Source organism: Acomys minous (genome assembly GCF_964271855.1).
Source record: "Acomys minous genome assembly, chromosome: 4".
In the NCBI taxonomy this organism is placed as follows: Eukaryota; Metazoa; Chordata; class Mammalia; order Rodentia; family Muridae; genus Acomys; species Acomys minous.
Window position 1 is genome coordinate 2,290,353 of NC_140486.1, and position 13,240 is coordinate 2,303,592.

Genomic DNA, 13,240 nt, shown 5'->3' on the forward strand with positions numbered 1-13,240 from the left:
CCATAGTTCCTAGTGATTATAATACTGGCTACATGGAGGATGGTCATAAACATTTAGCAATGGTCTTCAAAAATACTGTTTAGTTCAGATAAAATCATGGCTATTTGCAAATAAAGAGAAGATTTGGTACACATGTATTTCTCTGCACTCACTCTTGGTTGTTGCCGTTTTTGAACCTTCAAGCCATCACTCTAAATTTCCACCTATTTAACTTTGCAATTAATAGTCTTCCTAAATTTTTTTTCTGGTAGGCATTATACATGGCTTCTCTCAATGTCTGGTTTTAATTTGCTGGTCTGAATCACTAGTGGCTTATTAGCATTAGCAGACACTTCTTAGAAATATCTGTGTGGTTGTTCTTTGCCAGGGACCAAACGGCCTGAGGCAGACCTCCACCCATTCAGCATTTGCAGCAAACATCCTGCTGGGCCACTCATTAGGTATGCAAGGCATCCGGCTTAACCCTGAGAAGACAGCGATCTGATCCTAAGATAACCACAGAGACATCCTGCTTTGTCTCACCTGGAAGACCCCTCCCCTTGCAAATGTTCCTGGGGCTCAACCCAGAAGATTTTGTACTTTTCCACTACTCTCCTTGCGTACCCCCGCCCTCCCTAAAGCAGGTTTTAAAAAGCCTGCCATTACCCTCAATAAACGGCTCTTGACAAGCAACTGTTCGCTTGAGCTCTACGTCTCTCTCGCCCATTTCTTTAAATACAGGTTGCGACCCCCCTCGGCCCCCCAATAACTGACCAGCTGGACTGGTTGGTGGACTAGTCACATGGACTAGTTATCGTTACATGGACTAGTTAAGTTCTTGTCTTCCTAAATGACAATTCATAAAATATTCCCTCTGTGAGTAGAATTTTTTTTTACTTTTAAAATTATGATATTCTAGATACTAACCTAGCAGACTTGTAAAAAGCAATTCAAATATTTATAATCGACCAAAGTAGAACTTTCTAAATCAGAATCTCATGGCTAATATTTACAAGAGGCAAAATCAAATAAAATACTGAAACGAAAAACTGTTAAATGCAGCACTTTTAATTGCATTAAATTAATAAGTTACTTTTGATGCTGTGGAAAAATTTAATGTCGATAACAGTTATGTATGTTATATTGACTATTAATGAACATAAATACAGGAAGAGTGAACTACAGGGCATTTCATCTTCTGAAGAAAGAAAATCAAAATCATTTAAGAAATTGTTTTGAAAGTGGCCTAGTCCAAAAGTTTTCAATTTGAACCATTGCAGAAGTTTCTCAGAAAACTCTGTATTTATGTTCTATTAATAGGCAAAAATTAAGAATTAAGTGACTTAAAGAGTATGTGACACGAGTGCACACTTCCATTGGATCGACATTAAACAACAGATATGATTGAACTGGGTTGTGGCTAACAAAGAGTGAACATACACCTTAAGATTTTCAAATTCACCTGGACATCTATAACATTATAAATGAAAGGAAGAATAGCACTAGCCACATACAAATCAGTGGCACAGGGAAAAACAAATACATTGTCCAGAATATGTAGCCATGTTTCTATTATTGCTATAAATCCATAAGTTCTTAGTAATACATATATACACTATCAAAACCACCCTTTTAAAAACCACACCATATTATGTGCGCAACTAAAACAGCACTTATAAAAACAATTTATTATGCAATAGATTCCTAAATAAGGACAATATTCTAAGGTAATTCGAATGAATTGAAATGTTTCTAAATGTACTGAGGTGTTTAATGTAGAGGATGTAGTGGTGTCAACCCATCCTAGATCTGAGGTGCAATATATCAAATGCAGATTACAAATAACAATTGTGACTTCGTATCAGTATCATCTTTTCTAATCATGTTTTTTTCCATTTTAAAAATGTACATATCTTTTTCCATCCTCCCACTACCACTACCCCTCATCACAGATCACAGAGGAGGGAAGAAAAAAAAAAAAAACAAGGTACGAGCCAAGCGATATGCAAAGTATGGAATGAAACATATGTGACTATCTCACCCATGACCCATGAATTCACACCAGTTGTGTTCGGCTACATACAATCTACACAATTATTCAAGCCAAAACTAAGGTAGAGATTAACGATGTCAGTCAGGGACGCCGTCCTGGTTCCTTGCTGAAGAGCTGTTGGCAGTTAGCAGCTCCTGGGAAACAGCGTACTTTTTGTTCATAAGGATGTGATCACTGGGATATTTCTTTTTCTGGATAAGTGATAGTGGCTTAGGTCCACTCTATGGTTTATGCAGGTTTTGTACTATTCATAGGATCTCTAGAACAAAAAGGGTCATTTCCTGCACTGGTGGCTCACAAATCCTTCCTCCAGGATGGAACTTTACAAGCGGGGTCCAATATGTTCCCTGGTTTTCCATCAGAGAGCTGTCTGCTGGATGATAACTTTGTAAGAGGTAAGTATCCTTGTCTTAGCTCCTTGTCTGTTAATGACTTCCAGGTAGTGTAAGATGCTAAATTTCCTTCATTCTGAGCAGTATTTAGAGCCTTGAATTTCCCATCCTTGATTTCAAGAATGTTGATTATACAAGTGATGTCTGTCTGACTTCCAGGCCTGATAACGCCTAACTACCTAACTGCAGTGATGTAATATGAAATATATCTTGCATTCTAAGACTCTGCAACTTTTGCCAAACCCAACAGCTAGTGTTAATAGGACACCTTTAGGAGCCGACCTGCTGTGTGCTCAGAATGCTCATTTAACCTACTTTTACAGGAACAGTGTAACAATATGCCTTACTTGTTTTGGCTTTTCCACATAATCAACTTCAGCAACCTGAGATAGTGCATCACTGTACCCTCATATTCTGCGCTTTTCTCTGACCTAGGAGTGCACATGAATGCAACGTTCATGGAAGTCAGTCGATAAACAATGATGTTTATAAGTTGTGTCAGTTGGAACTTGTTAGAGACAGAGACTTGTAAATTTTACTTAAATTTCACCTAAAATTCACTGTAGAGTATTGCATTTCTTCTCCATGTAATGTTTTCTATGCTATTCAATAAAAAAAAAAACCTGGGCTATTTGCTAGGGTCAGACACAGACACAGTCGCGTACAGACAAAAACAAGGGGGCAAAATGCAAGAAAGCTCTCAGGCAATACATACAACAGAGAGACAGTTGATGGAAGCCACAAGGAGCAAGGAGTAGTAGATTCAGATCTAGACTTGATCTTGGGGGAAATGACTACATGGAGAGGTGCTTTTATTTCTTTCCTTAATGTGGCACTTATGAGTTATTGGTGACTCTGACTTTAGTCATTAAAGTGTTTAGTCTATACATTTAACAATCTCTTATGTAAATGTAGCAAAGGAATATATTGTGGTTGTTGCTAGATTTAGTCTACTTCTGTTAAGGGGAGTACTCTGCTAACAGTTAATGTCAAATGCAAGGTGGCCGAATCTGCTCATGGTCTGCAACAGATCTCAATGGGGATTAAGTTGCAGCATATTAAAATTTTGTGGGACAAAATGAAGCTATGCCCAGACCATAGTAAATGTTTTCATTGCTTCTCTGATCATTTGAACATACTTGTTTTCTAGGGGTCTCTGTAAAACAAATCGGAGAAAAAGAGTGCTCACAGTGAGAAAGAAGAAAAAGAGAGAAAGTAAGAATACAGCTACACAAATCAGTGTTAAGATTTGCTCAGGTTGGGGCTGGAGAGATGGCTCAGAGGTTAAGAGCACTGGCTCCTCTTCCAAAGGTCTTGAGTTCAATTCCCAGCAACCACATGGTGGCTCACAACCATCTATAATGAGATCTGGTGCTCTCTTCTGGCATGCAGGCAGAATATTGTATACATATTAAATGAAAAAATCTTTAAAAAAAGAAAAAACAGACTTGCTCAGGTATATTTAAAGAATACAACATATAAATTAATTCTCTAGGACACATGGTTATTGCACACTGCTGGGCTTATAGAAGAGAGAAAATTCCAAATGTAACCAAGAATTGTTTTGAAAGACTTAACACACACTAACACACACACTCACACACACACACACACACACACACACACCACCACCACCACCACCACCACCACCACCACCACCACCACTTTTCAGTTTAAAGTCAGTGCTCTAATTATTAGACTATTCCACATACAGGAAGTAATATCTGGTGGTGAGAATAGGGTGCCAGATGTCTGTAGCAACAGCTAATGATTATCCTGGGGAAAATGCCTCTACCACATGTCTTAACTATCTTAGGTGACTGTTGAAACTCTGAGCTCAATTTTGTTTCCAACAACTATCTAATTCAACAAAATAATATGCACCTGTTGTTACAACAGCAGAGCTGCTGGGCTACTCCTACTTGGGAAGCAACTAATCACACTGGACATGGCAGAAGCTGAACTAGAGCTTGCCATGTGTCTCCCACAAGAGACTGTGTTCAAAAAGACTATCCAGGAAAATTAGAATATTTTATCAATGTAATTATCACTCCTCTAAAGAAGTAGTAATTCTGGATAAATAAAACTCTCTGAAATTTTTATTTAGAATCTAAGCAAGTATATCATACATTGACATAAATACACATTAAATTCTCAATGTCCAATTTTTTTTTTAGAACAAAGACATAAGAAGTAGACTAAATAGGAGAAAAGGAGCCAAAGATAAAATTTTAAATAATGTCTTGTAAGTAAGTGCTGGATTAAAATGCGAAATTCAACCCTGCAGATTGTCCTAATGTGACATGGCAAGGTAGCTTCTTCATCTTGTATTTTTGTTGAAACCATTTTAGGTTAACAAGAATTTGATCTCCTTGATGGAGAATCTTGTGGAAAATTACCCAATTCTGTTCTAAGAATCCAAGTTTAAGATGACTTATCTTAGTTTCTATTAAACTTTTTGCTTTTACAAAACCTCCCCCTGCAGCTGTAGGGTGAGATATCTTGCTCTAAATGCTCAGACTACACGCAAGTCCTGAATATCTCTTTTGTAGTCCCAGCCAATTGGAATAAAAACTCTTACTTAGCTATAAACTGTGTCTGAGTCATCATCTTTAGTGGATGCCCCACATCACTAACATTTAATATTAAAATAATGTTAGTTATTGCTTTCCCTCCTGCCTTTAAAAACTTTGTTTAACCATTCAAATAATATAGTTCCAAACGATGTGTAAAATAAGTTTATCAGATTATCCCCAGGGGAATTTAAGACAACAACATCAACATATTTTCCAACACATTTTTATTGTCCCTCCTATCTTTAATCAAAATGCCTTCCATGTGGTTTTCAGATCTCATTTATTATGCTGAAGTTTCCTTTACAGACACTGACTCATAGAGTACATTGGATCTTCATTCTGATTTCTCTAAAGCACCGACAACTAGAGTCTCAACTGAAGAAGAGAAGTTGAGACTGAGAAGCTTCTGTAAGGCAGGAGACACTGTCAAAAGAACAAAGTGACAGCCTACAGACTGGGAAATAATCTTCACCAACCCTGCATCTGACAAAGGTCTAATATCCAAACTTTATAAAGAATTCAAAAAATTAAACGCCACCAAACCAAAGAACCCAATTGAGAAATGGGGCTCAGAATTAAACAGAGAATTCTCAACAGAGGAATATCATATGACTGAGACACACTTACAGAAATGCTCAACATCTCTAGTCATCAGGGAAATGCAAATCAAAACAACTCTGAGATTCCATCTTACACCCATCAGAATGGCTAAAATCAAACATTCAAGTGACAACACATGCTGGCCCGGATGTGGAGAGAGAGGAACACTCCTTCATTGCGGGTGGGAATGCAAACTAGTACAGCCACTTTGGAAATCTATCTGGTGCTATCTCAGAAAACTGGAAATAGGGCTTCCTCAAGACCCAGCTATTCCACTCCTAGGAATATACCCAGAAGATGCTCCAGCACACAACAAGAAAATTTGCTCAACCATGTTCATAGCAGCCTTATTTATAATAGCCAGAACATGGAAACAGCCTAAGTGTCCCTCATTAGAAGAATGGATAAAGAAACTGTGGTACATTTACACTATGGAATACTACTCAGCTATTAAAAACAAGGAATTCCCAAAATTTGTGGACAAATGAATTGAACTAGAATTGATCATAATGAGTGAGCTAACCCAGAAGCAGAAAGACTCAAATGGTATATACTCACTTATAACTGGACACTAGCCCAAGGGGCAGGTCCCATGAAAGACTGCACCTACCAGGAAAGTGGGATAGAGGTGAGGACATCCTATTGAGACCCTAGGTGAGAAAAATATAGGGGATAGGGAAGTAGGTGGATCCAGAGCATCCTAGAAACCTACAAGAGGAACATTATGATGGGTGGATCTGAGCCCAGGGGTTCTGCTTGATCTAAGGCACCAACCAAGGACAAAACATGCAGTCATCATCAAACCCCTACCCAGATCTAGCCAAGGGACAGAACATTCTTCACAGTTAAGTGGAGACTGGGGACTGACTCTCACAGGATCTCTGGTGCCCCATATTTGGCCAGGTCCCTTTGTTGGGGAGGCCCAATGGCACTCGGAGAAAGGATAGCGGACTACCAAGAAGAGACTTGATGCCCTAGCACCATATTCAGGGGGAGGAGGTCCCCCTCAGTCACAGTCATAGGGAAGGGGGATTGGGGTGAAAGTGGGAGGGAGGGAGGAATGGGCGGATGCATGGGATGGGATAGAAAATGAGATGTAATATGAATTATTTTATTTTTCAGTAAAATGTGTTATAAAAAAGTAACATACCATAGGATCAATTTAATATAAGATTCATATTGTCTCCTTTGAACGTAAAACAGAGAACAAAAGTACTGACTGGTTTTATCAAACAGAAAGGTTAACAGAAATTATAAATGGCTGTGTTTATACGCTTGACAATTGACAACTCAAAAATGTGATTCCTGATAGAAGACAAATAATTGAGAACTAAATGATTGTCTCAGTTTGGATTTGTGGTTCAAAAATGAGGTTGAAAACAGGGTATTATAATGACAATTAAGGTGAAAATGCTCTGGGTAGGAGAGGCAAAATCAGCAAGAATGCTGAGGCTCAGAGAGACAGACAGACAGACAGACAGACAGGACAGAGACAGAGACAGAAACACAGAGAGACAGAGACAGAAGTGGAAATATGAAAACACAGAAAGATACAGAGATGCAAATGTGTGTTCATTGTTTAAACATTTGCCCTGCAAATATGTGAATTTGTTTTTTTTTTTAACTAGGACCAAAGAAAGTGATATAATTATTGAAGTTTCATGGCAAATACATTTTTACAGAAAAATAGAAAATTTACCAAAACTTATACAGATAATCTTGCAGTGGGTGTTTCTTGTTCCCGCAGAGGAGCAGTGCTCTGAGCACCTATGCAGTGCTCCACAGTCACCCGCACCTCCAGGACTAATGAGTATAACATCCACTTCTATCTTCACAGGCACAAGGAAAACATGTGTTACGCACATTTATCTGCATGCAGAACACTCAGAAACATCCAATAAAATTATGAAAATAAAACTTTAGGTAAGGGGGATTTTTTTAAAAATTAATTAATTAATTAATTAATTAATTAATTAATTAATTATTTTGGTAACATAACACAGCCCATGTTCAAAAATACTGGCAACATTCCCTTTGGTGAGACAGTAATTTAAACAACTCTTCCTCTACAGCCTGGACTTAAGCAATAGTATTCACTTGGCACTTGGCCGTCACAGAGAAAGATGTAAAAACAACAACAACAGCAGCAGCAAAACACAAAAACCAAAAAGGAAAAGGAAGACGGTAAAAGGAGAAGGAAAGGAAAGAAGAAAAGAAGGAAAAAGAAAGAAGGATGAAATAGGAGGTAAAATCCATTTTTACTGATTGATTATTTGAGTGTTTGTGCAGAATTTTATAAGTCTACAAAACTACCAGAATTTAGTTTCCAGACTTGCCCTGCTCTTTACATTTGTGTTTCCTCTTGAGTCCAGGGTCTTAGCTTCCCTGAAAGCACTTGCTTGAGAAAGCTTTCTCCGAATCTTTGAAATGTAAATCTTTCTCCCAGCACCTTTCAAGGTTTCCAAGCAGAGATGGTCTCTAAGAGCTACAGGCAGCCCCTTTGAAATGGAATCAACAGAGGAGGAGCCTCCCTTCCCTTCCTGCAGACAGAAGTGTCAGGTAGCAGAAACAGAATTAGGAAACAAAAGAAGTGCACACACCCCTCTATTCTGAAGGCCTTTTGCTCTATCATCTTTAATGCTTACCCAGGGCTGAAACTTCCCTCCTTGGGTTTCAGGGTAGCTAAACGCTGTCAAGTCTTTCTGGCTTCTTAACTTGATGAGTACAGTTTTCCTTTGACATTAGCAAAACAGAATACGAAATCATTCCATAAAGTGATTTTATTGTTGTTTGTTTTTGTTTTGTTTTTTGTTTGTTTTGAGAATTTTTTGAAAGACTGCTGATTTTTTGTTTTTAATTTTTAAAAATTAAACATTGTTTATTTTTACATATATGTTTATATTATTACACATATAGACAATAAACTACCTATAGCAAGAAGAACAATGACACAATCAGGAATTATATAAATGTTACATTCTTAGTGTTTTGCCCATTTGTATTTGACAGTCTTGAAGAAAACATCTTCCCTATCTCGGGACATCTAAACTCAATCTCCATCACATCTTGTCATTATCAACTTAAAACATCTGTCTAGACCTAAAACTATCTTAACCCCTAAACAACTAAGCTTCATTGTAAAACTAAACTACCTGGTCTTCAACTCCATCAGAGACTTGAGAAGGAATAAAATTAATTACCTGAGTATACCGGGAGTTCAAGTTAGTAGCTTTCCAAATGAGAAGATAACAGAGACAGTTTGCTACCTGAATAGACACCCAAAACTCTCTATTATATTGGAGCATCTTCGTCAGCCTTCTGGCCCAATATCTCTGACAGACACATTTGTGAGGCAGGAACTATTGAGGACTTGCTTTCCCTGTCTTGGCAGAGTTTGGCTGCATCCAAGCTTGGCCTTTTTTAGGCAGAATTCTGTGGTAGAAATGAAGATATTTTTCCCAGTGGCTTGTTTGTCACATTTGAAGCCATCTCCATGAGGAGGGTCTCTGATGCTCATCATCCCTTGACATAAGATAGGCAGGGTGTCACCAAGAGTTAACCTGTCTCATTGTCAGTGAATCTTTAAAATAGTAAAAACATTTTTTAATGCCATATCTGCATATCTCTGAGGTTTCTGAAGACCTTATCTAACTATCCTACCTTATCTTTCTATAGAATTGTATCTACCTGTTGTGCCTGGGACACCTTTTCTTGTGATAAAAATAGACTAGTAATTGTTATGACCATGATTTGATCAAATAACAATTAACTTTTATGGTATATTTATCCTAAACAGCTTGCAATAGCACTTTCAAAGTATTGGCATAGTATTGAAAGTAAACCTTGTTTCATAATTGAGTATATGGGGACAATGCCTCTTATTAGAGTAGAATATATATATATATATATATATATATATATATATATATATATATATATTTTGTGTGTGTAAAGAATAATCTTACATTTGAATTTTATACCACTGTATCTATAATTAAACAAAGAAAACACAAGGTGAGGCAATCTTAGAGAATTTTGAGAAATTTATTTATCAAAGTTTTTCTCTGTAGCCCCAGTTGTCATTACAATTATCTGTCCACTTCATTACAGAAATTGTGAAAATAAACCATAAGATTGACCTCAGTGTGATATAGTTACACATATTAAATAAAAATTATTAGAAATAGGAATGAAATATCACCATAATGGAATACTGTCTAATAGGATGAATTTTATAAAATACTCATTATACAGGGACATCAATCATCACAATTAGATACAATTTAACATTTTGTGAAATACTATGTTTATAGTTCAAATATTTAATATTGCTAAGATTACATTTCTCCCCCATGACCATTAAGCTTTTGTAACCATTTTAGAAGGTGCAAAGGTCTGGAATCCTATTGGAAAATAAATCTAATGGAGGCCCGTGGAATGTTCCTAAACAGAGTTTGAAAATTACAATGATTAGAGTGTGGAAAAATTGGTAGAAAAATGAACTCTTATCTGATGCCCATTATGTTACTGAGGATTGCTTAGCCAAATCATCCAAACATGGGATTTAAACATGGTTTTATTACTGTGACAGACAGTCAGATAAATGGATGTATGGACAGAAATTTTAATCCTTGAATGTAATAGCAACACCACAGACCACTACCAAATCTTCTAATTTAAACTTTAAGCAAATAAGTGAGTGAGAAAATGGGCAGTAAAGAAAAACAAAGATAAAAGAAAACTCAGAAGAGAATGTATAAGTAATATATAAGTGGGCTCAAGAAGAAGAAGAGCTATAGATACACCATGCAGAGAGGTACATATTTACGTTACGGCATTTCAATTAAACGCTACTTGCTTCTGGAGATCTATAGATTTATACTCTTCCTAAACAATACACCCCATTTTAGTTAAATATCTCATATTTTAAGATATATAGAGCAGTTACAGAACCCTCCAACAACTTTTCATGTTTGTAATTGTCATCACTTTGTTGACTGGCCAAACTGTTACTCACTACGCATTCTCTTTCTGTGTCACTCATATTTTCTGGTGCAAGAGGATTATGCGTTGCCCCCAGCTGTCCTACCCAGGCAGACGATTGTTCACTGACTTCTCAACTGAGCCTCCTAACCCTGAGCTCCCTGCTGTGCATCCCTGGCCACAACTTCTAAAACTCAATTGGGAAAATATTTTTGAAACTTCCTCAAGTATTCCGGCAGAGTGGGATTATGTTTTATCCCTGTGAATTCAATTATTAATTGATCAATTGCTAGTCTCCAAAATAAATGATGGTTTAAGATTTTCTGTGCCTCTAAGGAAATTAAATGCAAATCTGTGTCGGTCACCTGCTAACAGAGACTCCTTGAAGAGGATTGTGGGAATAAAACGGCATGCCCTGTCGCAGTTTGGGTCAACTGCAACTTACTCTGGTTTGGTTTATTTTATTATTTTTTTAAATATTTATTTATTTATTATGTATACAGTGTTCTGTCTGCATGTACACCTGCACACCAAAGAGGGCACCAGATCACATTATAGATGGTTGTGAGTCGCCATGTGGTTGCTGGGAATTGAACTCAGGACCTCTGGAAGAGCAGTCTGTGCTCATAACCTAATATGTGGAACCTGCTTGGTTTTTCTCTTTCTTCCTTAAAACGAGTATCTGACTCAAAAGAAGTATGTATCAAAAAACTTAACACAGATACAAATTAGAGTTCTGTCCTTTTCTTTTTCACACAGGTTTCCTGTGTGGATATAGGATTTTAGAAGCCTAGTGTAAGAATAAGTACCAAGTAGTTCAATTTCTTGAAACTTCAAATTTAGAAGTAATTTTTTCAAGCAGGTAAAGTCATTCCTTGAAATTTCAAATAAAAAGAAAATTCCATGTTCTACCCGTTAGACTGCTGCACTGAAAGTTCATTTTATAGTTAAGTAACAAAAGTAAAGCTTGAAAAGTAAAAGCTTAAAATTGTGTAATTTACAAATATTGTAAACCTGTGTGCTATGGCTCTATAGCAGTTCTTGAAGCTGTTCCTGTTAATGCTCATCATCCATTATTTTCATTATTGCTAAAAAAAAAAGGGAAGAACTAAGAGAACCGAAAACTATCAGATAACATGTTACTGCTGCATCTAGTAAAGAAAATTCAAGAGGTTAAAAATAAGTCAAAATAATGAAATCTGAGATATTAACAGGTTAATATTCTATTGAGAGAAGAGTAATATTTTCCTTGTAATAAGTGAAAATATTGCAAAAATTAGTTTGAAATCAGTGTTTTTGTTAGAACATACTCTCTTCAACAGTGACAGGATAGGTGGACACACACAAAAAAATAAAATTAGACCCGTATTCCTCATCCAGCAAAAAGACTAGATGAAATGTATCAATGACCTTAATGTATGAATGCAAACATTGAAACTGGTAAAGGAAAATGTAGGAAAAACACTTCAACATAGGCCAGAGCTATCTCTCTGAAAAAAAATCCAGTGGTACAATAAATAATGTAAATGTTAAAAATGTACAGAAGGAGTTATATGAAATTAAATTTTTGAACAGCAATCTATATCTATCTAATCTATATCTATATCTATACATATATTCTTCATAGAAAAGTGACTATATATACATAGTGTAAAATAATCTTTGCCAACTGTACATCATGTAGAGGGTTAATACCAGATTATATCTTAAAAAAAAAACTCTGAAAAACCTAAATACCCATCAAATTAACAGAAACAAATATTCCATACAATAACTACACTGATGAATGGAACAGATACTTAAAAAATAAGTACAAATGAAAGAGCATCATATATTTAAAATCATTCTAGTTTGATCATGGAGACCTGTAATCTCAGCACCTGAAAGGTGAAGGTGTAGCACATCAGAGGCCAACCTGGGCTACAAAATGCCTGTCTCACATTGGAGGCCAACCTGGGCTACAAAATGCCTGTCTCACATTGGAGGCCAACCTGGGCTACATAATGCCCGTCTCATACAAAAAAACCAAACAAAAACAAAAAACAAAAATTATATTCAGCATCTTTAACCACCAGGCACCTGTGACTTAAAACTACTTTTAAATCCTATTGTGGGAAAACCAAATGTTATTATCAGAAAAACCAATAGTAGCAAAATGTCTGGGAAAATACACCGTGCCTCCCTGCTGATAAGATGCTAACTGGTAGAGGCACTATAAAATCCAGTGCAGAGTTTTGTTTTGCTTTTTCTCAAAAAACTACAAATATAATTTGTGCTTGTCCCAGCTATACTGCTTCTGGGTATATACCTGAAGGACTCGATGTCTTATCATAAAGATAATTGCATATTTATGATATTACTGTCCCACTCACATCTACTTAATAGTCAAGGCTAGTTGTTAATCAACAGATTAAGAAAATCTGACTGAGACTGGAAATCATTATGTTAGTAGAGAAAAGCTAATTTTGAAGGACAAATACTATCTATCATATATCATCTTGCTTAATAATTTTTATCAACTTGCAACAATGTGGAGTTGTCTGAGAAGAGGAATGTTAGTTGAGAAAATGTAGCCATCAGTGTGTAAACATGTCTGAGGAACATTTTCTTAAGTTAGCAATTGATGTGGGAATTCCCATAACACTGTGGGTGGTGCC